Source organism: Bos taurus, chromosome 10 (genome assembly GCF_002263795.3).
Source record: "Bos taurus isolate L1 Dominette 01449 registration number 42190680 breed Hereford chromosome 10, ARS-UCD2.0, whole genome shotgun sequence".
NCBI lineage: Eukaryota > Metazoa > Chordata > Mammalia > Artiodactyla > Bovidae > Bos > Bos taurus.
The window spans coordinates 5,663,577-5,676,362 of NC_037337.1; the positions used below are offsets into that span (position 1 = coordinate 5,663,577).

At 48.4% G+C, this 12,786-nt stretch overlaps 1 protein-coding gene across 2 annotated transcripts in view; it reads right to left on the bottom strand.

Moving 5' to 3' along the window:
- The window catches only part of SFXN1 (sideroflexin 1), a 61,958-nt gene extending 50,538 nt beyond the window's left edge, over window positions 1-11,420 (bottom strand). The window contains exon 1 of one of the 2 annotated variants that reach the window (XM_010808808.4): window positions 11,335-11,420. The gene's annotated coding sequence lies outside the window, so the exon portion shown is untranslated. The remainder of the gene's footprint in view (window positions 1-11,334) is intronic. The other variant, NM_001015574.1, reaches the window with a different exon arrangement.
- Between the last annotated feature and the right edge of the window lie 1,366 nt (window positions 11,421-12,786).

The window sequence follows — 12,786 nt, forward strand, 5'->3', positions numbered from 1 at the left end:
TAGTGTTCACTGACTGGGCATCCACCCTGTGACAGATTCTTGGGGTAAATTAGTGAACAAAGACAAAAATTCCTGCCTTGGTGGAGCTGACGTGGGATGGTGGGAATAGAAGGGGAGCCAGACAATAAAAACACAAAAGGTAAACCAAGTGTCAAATATACAAGAAGGTAATAGGTGGTTTGGGGAAAAATCAGAATAGGAACCATCATGGGGAGTGTGTTTTGAACTAGGGCGGTCAGGGCAGGCCTCACTGAGAAAATAACAGTGGAGCAAGATGGGAGTGAAGAGATGAAATGAAGCATGCGGGCACTGGGGGAACGGCATTCCAGGGAGAAGGAACAGACACGGCAAAGACCTGAGGCGGATGTCTTCAAAGAACAGCAAGAAGGTGTGCAGCTGGGCTGGAGAGAGGAAGACGGGGACAGGAGATGAGCAGTCTGAGAGGCGTGGGGAGGGGGTTAAGTTGGAATAGGATTATTTGGTGCCTGTGCCCACTGTGAGGCCTCTGCATTTTACCCTGAGGGAAACGGGAGTCACTGGTGGGTTCCAGACAGAGGACTAAATGATCTGACTTATAATTTAAAAGGACCTCTCTAGCTGCTGTGTGGAGAATGCAGTGGGGTGATAAGAGCAGACGTAGGAAGAGTCACTGTGAGGCTCCTGCAGACATCCAGAGGAGGGCTGATGGTGGAGCAGGTGGCAGCAGGGAGCTGTCAAGAAGCGCTGATGTTCTGGATATGCTGTTGATGGAGCCAACGGGATTTCCTGCTAACTTGGACAGGGGGTGGGACAGAATAAAAAGGCATGACTCCTAAGGTAATCTGGATGGAAGAGGAGCAGATGTTAGGGAGAAAACAGCAAGTTCAGCTTTGGACGAATGAAGTTTGCAATGCCTAGGGGCCTTCTAAGTGGAGATGTCCAGGAGGCAGTTGAAAGGGAGAGTCTGGAGTTCAGAGGAGAGCTTTTGTCTACAGATACTCATCTGGGAGCTATAAGCACAGAGACTACGGAAACTCATGCAATGGGAGATCAACAGGGACGTGAATGTAAAAAGAGAAGGAACCCAAGGCCTCAGATGTTAAGAGGTTGGGAAAGACTAAGTCACAGCAAAAGAGGCTGCGACAGGGTGACAGTGGGTAGGAGCTCAGCAGGGTGCTGTCCTGGAGGACAGGGGAAGTGAGTCTACCAGTTGTCCCGCTGCCCAAAAGGAAGATCCCCCTGGTTGTCTCCACCTTGGGCAGTGAGGAGGTGGAGACAAGTCCCAAAGGGTCATCGGGGGAGTGAGAATACTGCAAGCTGGTTAGCTTGACAAATTCTAAAAAGGATGAGCAATGGTGGTGGCAAGCAGGGAGTGGCAACACAGCACGTTAGCGGCCCCGCCCTGGGGCACTATTATTCCTGCAAAGCCCCCAGTAAGACTCCTGTACTCTACTGTACTGGACTCCTGTTGGTGGCTCCTAACCAACAGAACACACTGACATCACCTGAAGAGCTTCTGAAAAAGACAAACACTGTCAGCCTTCTGGAGACTCGGCCCAGGAGGTCTAGCACAGGGCCCAGCAGGTGCTCCTGCAGGCGCTCTGGGCCTGGGCCTCCGGCTCTCCAGGCACCAGGCTGCGCCTCTGTGTGAGGCTGGGAGCTGTCTTCTCACAGCCCTGAGTGGGCTGCTGTGCTCCCCCATGGGTATCTGACACTGATGTCTTCTCATAAAATTGTGTACCAAGTCATCCTTCTTCCCTGTAAAGTCTAATTCTCACTGTCACTATTTCCCCTCTACACTTAATATATATAACAGCAACAACAACAAAAAGTTAATTTAGCTTTCAGAGAATTCTCATTCTTAACGACAAGTTAAAAGTTAAAGTTAAGTTGCTCAGTCGTGTCCGACTCTTTGCGACCCCGTGGACTGTAGCACACCAGGCTCCTCCATCCATGGGATTCTCCAGGCAAGAATACTGCAGTGTGTTGCCATTTCCTTCTCTAGGGGATCTTCCTGACCCAGGGGTTGAACCAGGTCTCCCACAATGCAACCAACCTCTAATTTGTTAAATATGGGGCAAACTTAAGGTCACGTTATTGAAAACATGATCTGGTTTTATAACATGGTACTTCATAAAAGATGTTCTAATTGGGTAAGAGCTAGAGAAGATCTTAAAAATGATGCCCTCAATGTGCCCATCACACAGGAAACAGAGGCACAGAGGGGGAAATAACCGCCCAGGGTGTGCCCCTGGTGCTGGCGGCAGAAGGAAGTGGGCAGAGGCCCAAAGCTGGACGGGACTCTCGGGTGCTGGTCAGCCAGATCATTCTCTTCTCTATTACTCCTTCAGCTATCCCCCGCCCTCAAATCACAGCAGTTAATGTCTTCACAGAACGGCTGTCTTTAAGGCCCTTCTTTTTCCCCTTAAATAAAAGCAGGTCTACTCATACCATGAAGCTCCAAGCTACGCTAACACTATGGTGCCCACAGTATACAGGAGAAGACGGCTGTGGAGGCCTCACAAAGTCTCTTTTTTAAGTTGAAGTATAGTTGATTTACAACGTTGCATTAGTTTCTGATGTACAGCAAAGTGACTCAGACAGGTATCAATATATGTATGTATCTGTATATATATTCTTTTCCAGATTCTTTCCCATATAGATTCTTGTAAGATATTGAATACAGTTCCCTGTGCTGTATAGTAAGCTCTTGTTGTTTATTTTATATATAGTAGTGTATACAAAGTCTCTTCTTTAACAGGCAAAGGAAAAAGAGACGGATAGGGAAAGGAACTCCAACAGTTTTGGAGTTTCTATTGCATACAAGGAACAGGGCTGTGCACTTGCCTGAGAGTTCAAGCCCCTACTGTGTGCCAGTGGAAGAATATTCTATGTCAGTTTCCACAACACTGTGCTTTAGGCATATTATGCACAACTCACAGAGGAGGAGAGTAAGATTCTCAGAAGTCGCTCGTAGCTATCCAGCAAGGGAGGAAGAAGGCTGGCTTATCATCAGATGCCAGGCCTAGCCTGCCAAAAGCCCAACACTGAAACCTCATGCCACCCACTCTGTATAGACTGTGGCAGGCAGAACCATGGCCCCCCAGAGATGCCCGCCCCCAACCTCCAGACTCTGACTGTGTGACCTTATGTGGCGAAGGGACTTCGCCAGCATAATTAAGTCAAAGCTCTTAAGACTAGGAAACTCCCTTGGACGATTCAGGTGGGCCTGATCACAACAAGGGTCCTTGTGAGAGAAAGAGGAAGGTAGGAGAGTAGAGTCAGAGAAGCAGATGTGACAAGGGACAAGCAGAGCTTGGTGTGAGGCAGGGTCAGGAGCCCAGTGAGGGGCACGGCCTCTGGAAGTTACCAAGAGCAGGGACAGAGAGTCTCCCTTGGAGCCTCCAGAGGCAACACAGAACCAGTCTAGGCTTCCGACCTCCAGAAAGATAAGCTAATATATGGTTGTTTTAGGGTAAGATTTAGTTGTGTTAAGGTACTACATTTGTAGCAATATGCTAAGTAGCATTAGGCTATAACACTGCACTCTTTTTACTACTTAAAAGGACGTGATTTTGTAAATACGTTCATTTAGAAAAAAACTTACGGTCACTAAAGGGGAAAGGTGGGGGTCAGGGGAGGGATAAATTAGGGATCTGTGAGTAATATCTACACATTATATAAAATACATCCAGTGGCTCAGCAGTACAGAATCTGCCTGCAATGCAGGAGATGCAGGACACTCGGGTTCGATCCCCGGGTTGGGAAGATCTCCTGGAGGAGGGCATGACAACCCACTCCAGTATTCTTGCCTGGAGAATCCCATGGGCAGAGGAGCCTGGCGGGCTACAGTCCATAGTGTCAGAAAGAGGTGGACATGACTGAAGCATCTGAGCACACACACACACGCATATACAACAGGCACACGACAAGGACCTATTGTATATATATGTATATGTGTGTGTATATATATACACATACTTGAATAGTTTTGCTCTACACCTGAAACTAACACAACATTTCACATCAACTAAACTTCAGTAACAACAAATAAATAAAACTATTTAAAAAGGATTTTAATACAACTGTGTACTGGTGTAAGACATACCAACTAAACTTGAGAGCTTGTCCCTGCCCCCACCAATTTCAAAACCATAAAGGTGAATCAGAAATGCCATATGAACATTCTTACAAAGAAAGCTGATCTCAAGCCAGATAAAATTTTAATTATTAACTATGACTCCCACAATCTAATTGGACAAGCATTTTCTTGCACCAACCTTCAAGCGCAGGAACAGTTTATACTTTTTTCCCACTCTAAATAAAATCAGATCAGATCAGATCAGTCGCTCAGTCGTGTCCGACTCTTTGCGACCCCATGAATTGCAGCATGCTAGGCCTCTCTGTCCATCACCAACTCCCAGAGTTCACTGAGACTCACGTCCATCGAGTCAGTGATGCCATCCAGCCATCTCATCCTCTGTCATCCCCTTCTCCTCCTGCCCCCAATCCCTCCAAGCATCAGAGTCTTTTCCAATGAGTCAACTCTTCACATGAGGTGGCCAAAGTACTGGAGTTTTAGCTTTAGCATCATTCCTTCCAAAGAAATCCCAGGGCTGATCTCCTTCAGAATGGACTGGTTGGATCTCCTTGCAGTCCAAGGGACTCTCAAGAGTCTTCTCCAACACCACAGTTCAAAAGCATCAATTCTTCGGTGCTCAGCCTTCTTCACACTCCAACTCTCACATCCATACATGACCACTGGAAAAACCATAGCCTTGACTAGACGGACCTTTGTTGGCAAAGTAATGTCTCTGCTTTTGAATATGCTATCTAGGTTGGTCATAACTTTCCTTCCAAGGAGTAAGCGTCTTTCAATTTCATGGCTGCAGTCACCATCTGCAGTGATTTTGGAGCCCAGAAAAATAAAGTCTGACACTGTTTCCACTGTTTCTCCATCTATTTCCCATGAAGTGATGGGACCGGATGCCATGATCTTCGTTTTTTCAATGTTGAGCTTTAAGCCAACTTTTTCACTCTCCACTTTCAGTTTCATCAAGAGGCTTTTTAGTTCCTCTTCACTTTCTGCCACAAGGGTGGTATCATCTGCATATCTGAGGTTATTGATATTTCTCCCGGCAATCTTGATTCCAGCTTGTGTTTCTTCCAGTCCAATGTTTCTCATGATCTACTCTGTATATAAGTTAAATAAGCAGGGTGAGAATATACAGCCTTGATGAACTCCTTTTCCTATTTGGAACCAGTCTGTGTTCCATGTCCAGTCCTAATTGTTGCTTCCTGACCTGCATACAGATTTCTCAAGAGGCAGATCAGGTGGTCTGGTATTCCCATCTCTTTCAAAATTTTCCACAGTTCATTGTGATCCACACAGTCAAAGGCTTTGGCATAGTCAATAAAGCAGAAATAGATGTTTTTCTGGAACTCACTTGCTTTTTCCATGATCCAGTGGATGTTGGCAATTTGATCTCTGGTTCCTCTGCCTTTCCTAAAACCAGCTTGAACATCAGGAAGTTCACGGTTCACATATTGCTGAAGCCTGGCCTGGAGAATTTTAAGCATTACTTTACCAGCGTGTGAGATGAGTGCAATTGTGCAGTAGTTTGAACATTCTTTGGCATTGCCTTTCTTTGGGATTGGAATGAAAACTGACCTTTTCCAGTCCTGTGGCCACTGCTGAGTTTTCCAAATTTGCTGGCATATTGAGTGCAGCACTTTCACAGCATCATCTTTCAGGATTTGGAATAGCTCAACTAAATAAAATAACCAGTTTCTGTAAATAAGAGTCCAGTTTGAAAACAAAACAAATGAAATTTATTTCTTATTTTATACTAAAACTGTGGGACAGTGGACAAGGCGCCACTGCCCTGGCTCACTTGTCTCCCCAGCTGTAGACCCAGGAGAAGCTCTGAGCCTCTGCCCGAAGTGCAGGGGGCCAAGGCGGGGGCTCCTGCCCCAGGAGCTGCCTTGGGGGGCAAAGCACCCCATGACCTTGACTGCTATGCAGGGGTCCCTGGGCACAGCAGCTTTCCACCTGCCTCGTTGCTGAAGCTTGGCAGGCCTGGACACCTGGTCCTGCAGCATCGTGGGCGCCCATTGACTGCCAGGGTCTGCGCTTAGGGGTCATCCGGCCCGAACACCTGGTGCCAGCTTGTGGGCTGGGCCATGGGGCTGCCTGCCCAGGGCACCATCGTGGATAGGAAGTGAAGCCCCAAGTGGTAGTGGTAGGTTTATGGTTGATGGTGTACTTTAAGCATAAAGTCTGGTTTATGCATGAAAAGCATAGCCATACCCCTGCCTGCAGTCCCTGAACCTTCCTCCCTCTCTCCCCCGTCCAGGCTGACTTTGGTCAAAGATCAGACACTTTTCCAGAGCATTTTGAGCACAGCTGATGATGTGGTTCTCACAGTGCTTCATGACAATGGACGGTGACAACACTAGAGCAAGTGCTTCTCGGGCAGGAATTTACTCAGAGGAGATGGGGAGGCATTTCGCTGGACAGCCTTGTGACGACACTGGGCACCACGAGGATGAGGGGGAAGTGCGTGTGCATGCCGAGTCACTTCAGTCATGGCGGACTCTGTGCCACCCACGGACTGCAGTCCACCAGGTCCCTCTGTCCCTGGGATTCTCCGGGCAAGAAACTGGAGTGGGTTGCCATGCCCTCCTTCAGGGGATCTTCCCAACTCAGGGATTGAACCAGGGTCTCCTGCATTGCAGGCAGATTCTTTATGGACTAAGCTACGAGGGAAGCCCAGAACAAAATTAATTTGTACATTCAGTATGGACTCCCTGGAGAAAGAAATGGCAACCCACTTCAGCATGCTTGCCTGGAAAACCTCATGGTCGGAGGAGCCTGATAGGTTAGTCCATGGGGTCGCAAAGAGTTGGACACGACTGAGCAACTTAACTCTCACTGTCCCTGTTTGTCAGCATGGGCTGGAGTCCTCTCCTGCACCCCACGCTGGCTTGGCCTTGGATTTGGAAAGACCCAATACACAGTGAATAGACTGAAAAGCAAACACATTCTAATGACTATAGCCTAAATTTCCCCAAACGTACGTACAGACACCCTTCCCATATAGAGCTTGTTTCGGATGGACATTACCCACCTCCATTGAAGTCTTCAACTAACTTATCAACCTTACTGATGACTTCGATATGAATGACTCGTAGGAGATGCTGGTTCGATCCCTGGGTTGGGAAGATCCCCTGGCGGAGGAAATGGCAACCCATTCCAGTATTCTTTCCTGGGAAATCTCATGGACAGAGGAGTCTGGTGGGCCACAGTCCATGGGGTCGCAAAGAGTCAGACATAACTTAGTGACTAAACCACCATCATCCTATGACTAGCTAAGTTTGGGAAACACTATGTGGTAAAGAATATAAAACTTATGAGTAAACATTAATAACCGAATGCTCTTCCAATCAAGGGAAGGTTTTTATCCTCTTTCTGGGGAAGTATAAATATTTAGATGACTCCATGGCCATCCACACTAGTTGCTGGCTGGGTCCTGTGAGGAAGAGCCCTTACTCTGCGTTCTGGTTCCCTGAGTATCCATCCTGACAACCAACCCGCAGAATGAGAACCGGACTTGAACCACTGCAGTCGGGGTTAGAGTCTTGATTCTGTCACTTCTGTTCTAAGCATGTCACTGGGTGACTCACTCTGCCTCTCTGAGCCTCAACTTTCTCATCTTGAAGATGGAGATGAGGGTTGGCTGACATAGAGTTGAAAGGATTATAAAATGGAGGTGTACAGGAGGGCTTTATTGAGCCTTAGTAAATGTGAAGGGGCAGACAAATGTCAGATCGTCACTGACACGCGGTTCTCCATGCACGGACTCTCCTGTCCTCACATGCTGAAGTCTTGTCCATAAACACGGTGGCCGCTGGTGTGGTGGGACCCGAGGGGCACAATAGTGCTTGGCTGCCTGAACTGCCTGAGGATGACCAGAAACACCTGAGAAAAACACTTTTCTCCTAAGATAAGCTTTATTTCAAAATTCGAGTTACATGCCAAGAAAACGCTTAACTACTGTGGAAAAAAAAAAAAGAAGAAGAATTTACTTCACAGAAAACAAATTATCAGGAAATGTGCTCTCCCAAGGACTTGGGAAAAGACCTTTAACCTTGGACAAAGATTAACAATGATAATTATTAAACTGGAAGCTTACTGTTAGTTAAGATAACTGCATTTGAAAAAGCTGGGAAGGAATCTGGTTGCCCTTGGTTTACTTGGTTAGGGCCAGAAAGTGCGACATACCCTACCCCAGTCCCCGGGGCGGGATGTGGCTGAGAGCCCACTGTGTGCCAGATACCGGGCTTTCCACATGTTACTAGACAGCTAAATTCTCACTTCAGCTCTCTAAGAAATTTCCCCCTATTTTGTAAAGCTACTCAGCGAAACCAAGTGTCATGCCCAAGATGGCATTTCTACCTGATTTTATATCCTGCTTGGCTTCCCTGGTGGCTCAGATGGTAAAGAATCTGCCAGCAATGCAGGAGACCCAGGCTGGATCCCTGGGCTGGGAAGACCCCCTGGAGGAAGAAGACATGGCAGCCCGCTCCAGTGTTCCTGCCTGGAGAATTCCATGGACAGAGGAGCCTGGTGGGCTACAGTCCACGGGGCTGCAGTCGGACACGAATGAGCAACTAACACTTTCTTTCACTCCGGACCCTTGTGAGGCCAAAAGTGATGTGCATGGCAACAGCAATAACATTTATTCAAGGAGCACATTTCCTAATTTGGCTTTGAGATGGTCATTAGCACACAGCATTCCTTTGTTACGGGTGTGGCCACTCAGGATATCAGTTTATAGAACACAAAGTTGAATCCTGTGCTGAGAAGCAGATTCTTTCGAATCCCAGCATGACCTTCTGTTGCATACCTTCCTCTGTTTCAGGGACATGTCTGCATGAAGATAGAGGGCCTGTGTAGAATCAAGAAGCCACGGGGGAATGACTGCCGTCTGTCTGTCTCCCTGCCAGCATTCCTGCCCCCCACCTCCCAGTTCACAGGGAAGATCCCATTCTTAGCTGAACTTTCAAACACACAGGTGACAATATAATCATTGTTTATATTTCGATGGTCCTCAAGATCACCTTTGAGTTTCTTAATCAATTTCTTATGATGAGTGAAGTTCTTATCCATTTTTAAAAAAAAAATCCTACTGGTTTATACTAGAGACAGTGGTGTCAGCCTGTGAAAATAATAAAATACTCCCAAACTCTAGCACTTTGGACATACCAAGTTGCATATTTTACCACCTACTTTAAAAAATCAAGTCACAGATTATATATATTGTCTATTTCACAAAGTAATAGTTAACCAAAAATTTGATAACTTTAAACTTTGTATAATTAACTGAGTGTAGGTTTGATTTCTATTCTGACAATAAGTTCTCAAGTCGAGGCCATCTTCAGCCTTTAAAAAATGACTGCCTGCTTACCTTTAACCTCAAACAAAAGGTTCTTCCATTCACTATCATACTCCAATCGAATGCACCTAAGCACTGCTTGCTTAATAGGTTAGAGGCTATTCTTCATTCCAAGGCATCAGAGAACTGAGGAGCTGTATGACGCATCTGTTCCAAAGGTCACGGATGCTCCAGCTGCCCTCTGGGCTTCCTTCTATACCCATCCACATGGGATTTTGTAAAACTTCTACAGACTATTAAAAGCGTTCTAAATATTTTCCTGATTCTGAATTATAGCTACAGCTTTTTCTCTGACAACTGCAACTCAGGTATCAACACTTTCCTGAAAGTCCATGGGACTTTAAATGCTTGCACACTCAGCTGAACCCTTGAATACAGACTTAGAACAATTATATGAGAGCTGGAGAGAAACTGATATACCCACCTCTCCAAACACCATCTTTTTTTACAAACCAGACACCCACAGTCCTCAGGGGAGAAAGGAGCTGCTTGAGGTCCCAGAACCTCCTGGTGGAGCCTCATTGTCCCAGATTCCCTCTCATCTTATATGCCTCTTATATGGCAAGTCAATCTTACAGGGCAAGTCCAAGTTCAACACCACAAGAGTGGCAAAGCTTCCTTATTCACTTGCATATCCATCTCACACCTATTACAAGGCCTGAAACATAGAAGCAGCTCAACAAACTGGGGATGGGCACGGGAAGAGAAAAGCTAGAGGCATGCAAGGAAAAAATCTAGACAATGAGGCAGAAGAGAGATTACAAGTTTGAGATAAGTACAAACAAAATGCCATGGGGGTTCAGAAGGCAGTGGCTCATGGACTGATTCAGTGTCCAAGCTCTGAAGTCACCCATGCTAAGCTTTTTTTTCCCATGCTAAGCTTTTTCATTCAGGCACTCAACAGATATTCAGTGAGGGTCTACCTGGTGCAGAGAACAGACAGATGAGCAAGAAAAACAGAGGTCCTGACCACAAGCAGAGAATCAAACAAGAAAGCCAATAGTTCGTTTCAACTGGTGACAAATTCTCTTATGGAAAAACCAAATGTCAAACAAGACAGCCAAGTTTGGAAAGCGTCTTTGAGGAAGTAACGTTTAAGCTGAGACTACAGAGGACCCACTGTGTGACCTTAGGCAGGATGCACAACCTCTCTGAGATCCAGTTTCCTTTCTCATCTGGATTAGGAAGGCAAGGCCAAGTACCTCATGGGGCTGCAGGAATGTAATGTAAAAATACATGGACCTGGATCACCTGCACACACTTAGTAGACACTGTGGCTACTGTCATTCTCAGAAGGTTAGAGACCCGTGACAAGTGCGAAAGCTCAGGAGGTCAGCACTGAGATGGAAGCTCTGAGCAGGACCACCGCTGTTTCCGTCACCTGCCGGTCTCTTCCCTAATAGATGGCTCGTTCCAGGGTTGGAGCCCCGCTCTGCGCCAGGAGCCAGGAGCTGGGGGCGCGGGGGTCGGTGTCACCGGCCACCTGCACTCGCCCGCACCCGTCCCCGCGGCAGCCATCTTGGTGCCCTCCCCGCGGCGGGTTTCGGCACGCGGCCCCGAGGACGGCGTGGCAGGGCGCGTGCAGGCGTGGATGCATGAACCCCCTTCCGTGCCGGGGGACCCGCTCCACCGCAGGGCTCCGGGCGGAGCTCGCGGGAGGTCAGGTTGCCGGAGGTGGGGAGCTCAGGCAGCGGGACGGCAGGTGGGGTTTCCAAGGTGCAGGGACCCCCTGGCCCGGGGAGTCCCGGGCAGGCCGAGGGGGTTTTTGATTTCCCAGCCGGGATGTTGGGGGGTCGCCCAGTAGCCGCCCGCGGGCGCGAGCCCCAGCTCCAGCCCGCGCCCGTCCGCCTGGCTCCCTGCGCGTTTCCCACCCACTGCACCCAGGCCCGCAACTCACCGCTACTCACTGGCTACAGCCGGCGCAGCTCTCAGACAGAATCTGCTCGGCGCCGCCTCCGCCGCCACCGGAAACGCTTCTCCCGCCACGGCGGCCCCGCGCGTCGCCGTCGCCGCCTCCCGGAGCGCGCCCTCGGAGCGCGTCCCCGTGCGCAGCCACGAGGCCAGGAGGCCCGGACGCACCCTCGCTGTCACTGCGCTCTGGGCGCAGCCTCCGCCTGATCCGGGAGCGGAACCGCTGTGCCCGCGCGTTTGCTTCTGAGTCCATCAGAAACTCCCAAGTTCATCCTCGCGGCGGTGCGAGGCTCTGCTCAGGCCGGTGCCTCCGCTTCCATTTTGGTTTCCAAGAGACCGCCTCCTTTACTTGATCATTTCCCGGTTACCAGCATCTTCTTGCTCATCTTCTCACTCACTCATCTTCTCATTCAGTTGGTAAAGAATCCGCCTGCAATGCACGAGACCCCGGTTGGATTCTTGGATCCGGAAGATCCTCTGGAGAAGGGATACGCTACCCACTCCAGTGTTCTTGGGCTTCCCTTGTGGCTCAGCGGGTAAAGAATCTACCCGCAATGCGGGAGACCTGGGTTCAGTCCCTGGGTTGGGAAGATCCCCTGGAGAAGGGAAATGCTACCCACTCCGCCCCCTTTAGTTGATCATTTCCCAGTTACCAGCATCGTCTCAGTCACATTCATTTAAGCCACTGTTTCCCAAAGTGTGGAATCTGACACGGAGGCGACAAAGCGATTTGCCCTGATGCCAGGGCCATGACCTGATTTATGTCTTCACAAAACTCACCCCGCTGCTGTGGAGGAGGTGACATGGAGGCAGAGAGGCGGTAGGCAGGCGACTTTGGCTAATCAGGGGAGAGATGATCGTGGCTTGGACCAAGTTGGTTATTGGTGAGAATTACTGGATTCTGGGTATATTTTGGAGGCAGATGAAATCTAATAAATGGTGAATTTACATTATTTAGAGGATAGGAAGATTCCATTTTTAAAGTCGTAAATTCTCCCCCAAATCAGCCTAAAAATTGAATGCACTTCCAAACAAAATTCTGACTACTCTAGTGCATATAAGGGTGTGGCGTATAACTTGACAAGGTGACGGTAAAAATGAATATGGAAAAATAAAAAGCCAGAAATAGCCAAAGCAAGTTTGAAGAAAAAGAGCAAGGTGGAGTAGCTTGTCCTGTGAACACAGAGGTTGTGAGTTTGCGCAGGCGTCAACAAATAGTGGGCCAAATAGAGGTACCAGACATCAGCCCTGCGCATAGAGAAACCTGCTGCTAGCTGCATCCCAGGTGAAGGCGAGCCAGTGTCTGGGCTTCCCTGTGGCTCAGTTGGTAAAGAATCCGCCTGCAATGCAGCAGGGCCCGGTTCAGTTTCTGGGTGGGCAAGATCCTCTGGAGAAGGGATAGGCTACCCACTCCAGTCTTCTGGCCTGGAGAATTCAT